The following is a 2,100-nucleotide window of genomic DNA, read 5'->3' as shown; positions in this document are numbered from 1 at the left end:
ATGGCTGAATTCAGGATATGCTTTTTTTTTTTTGGACAAAAATACCACGGAAATGTTGTCCACCTCAGTTTAATTCATGAGGGTGGATATGATACTGAGAGGTTCCATTGCTCCTGATGGTAACTTGGGTCATTTGGGCAAGGTGCAAACTTTCTTCAATAAAATGTAGTTAACTTCCTCCTTTGTAATTAATACACATCTTGCCGGGAAATGCTTTGAGATTATTTAAATATCCTGCCTGTCATCATACTTTCTAATCGCTTGATAATTCTTGCCTACCACAGCCATTACTGTTGCATTTACCAAATGGTAATTTTCTATTTCCATTATTCTATATGCATTTAAGAATTGGAATTCTACTATGAGGAACAGCTTCCCTTCTCTATTTATTTATTCATTTACTTATTAATACTGGTATGAATGCATGGATATTTGGTTGATTCTACATGTTATAAACCATTACTATTATCATTGATTTTATTGCTCAAATTCTTCCAGATTTGACCATTGAGAGATCTTTCAGATTGACTCCACTGTCCGTTAAGATATATCCTCATCATATTTTTTGGACTTTTTCATCTCGGTATCTCAAGATGTTTTATGCTCATTTTGTACTTGTCCTGCCCAGTCCTAGAAGCAGCCATTTCTTCAAGGAGTCCTGTTTCCTTTAGTAGAGAATAGTATTTAGAAACCAAGATCTTAGAGGCTAGTTGTGCTCACTGATATTGAGGTGTCATTGATTTTATACCTACTCAGAGCACAGAGCTAGAAAACACACACACACACACACACACACACACACACACACACACACACACACACACTTCCCTGTCTCCATATATCTTCTTTTCACAGACTTTGAATTTGTACTGATTTGACCTATTCTAATCTAACTGCACAGGGCTTATTCTAGCCTTGCTCCTTTTCTCATTCGTAACTCCTTTCTTCCTTGAAGAGAAACCTGGCTCCTGTTAACCGCGATGTGTTTACTTATTTACTCAGTCTTCGAATACAGAATAAAGTAGAATAGTTTCTGAATTGTTAACCGATGTGCCCGTGGAAAAAACCTACTCACTAGAGTATAATAATTATTGTACAGTTCTTTTTATCTTTGGCATTACAGTATCTAGTCAAGATACTGTTTTCCAAAGTTGCTTAGATTAGTTCTTTGCTTTCCCCGCTCCTTTCAGTGTGGTTATATTATTCATTTGTAGTATAGTTAGATTCACTTGTTACTTTTTGTACTTCGTTTTTTGTCCCTTCACATCCTGGTTGATTTTAATTATTTATTTTTTGAATATGAGGAACATAAGCATGGTTTTGAAAACCAGAACAACACAAAAAGGCATACTAAGAAATGTTACTTCCTCCTTATCCCTTTCCCTTCTTCTTTCCACCTTCTTCCCACCCCACCCTGTAGATAATCGATCTCCTTAGTTTCTCATTTATCATTCTGTATTTATTGTTGCACAAAATGAGCAGATACATGAATATTTTCTTATCTCCTCTTTCTAACATGAAGGGTAGCATACTGTAGATACTCTTGCACTTTGGTGTTTTTACTTAACAAATGTCTTGGAAATCACTTCATATCAGTTCATAGAGATTGTCTACATCCTTCTTTGCAGCTGTGTTGTATTCCATTGTGAATGTGCCATAGTTTATTCAACAACTGTCTTATGCATAGGCATGTGCATTTTTTCATTGTGTGTTGGGGGGTATGTATTATCAGGATGAATTCCTAGAAATAAAAGTACCACTACAGTTTAGATGCTGCCAAATTCTTCTACAAAGACTGTGGTAGGATAATTTGAGTAGGACAGGCTCAGCAAACTGTGATGACTGTATGTCACCAAAGTTGCTGGCTGTGATGACATTCAGTAGTTATAGAGATGCCACGAGTGGTTCTCTTGGAGGGTAGGAGCTTGACTATTGCCTTTTCTCTTCTGCCATTTTCCAGGGGAATAGTACAATACAGTGGGAAGAAAATGGAGGCTGGCTCGGGGTTTAGATAATCCATCCTTTTCCAGGATACTTGGGAGACATCTGGGCTGCTTCTCATGGTGGTGAATGAAATGATGTCTTGTTTAAAGGGAAAGA

The 2,100-nt window shown here is 36.9% G+C and overlaps 1 protein-coding gene across 1 annotated transcript in view; it reads left to right on the top strand.

The window, feature by feature from the left end:
- Positions 1-2,100, top strand: part of FHOD3 (formin homology 2 domain containing 3) — a 421,374-nt gene that overhangs the window by 127,201 nt on the left and 292,073 nt on the right.

Source organism: Pteropus alecto, unplaced genomic scaffold (assembly GCF_000325575.1).
Source record: "Pteropus alecto unplaced genomic scaffold, ASM32557v1 scaffold146, whole genome shotgun sequence".
In the NCBI taxonomy this organism is placed as follows: Eukaryota; Metazoa; Chordata; class Mammalia; order Chiroptera; family Pteropodidae; genus Pteropus; species Pteropus alecto.
Note: the sequence above shows the minus strand (reverse complement) of the source record. Positions and strands in the feature narration are given on the sequence as shown.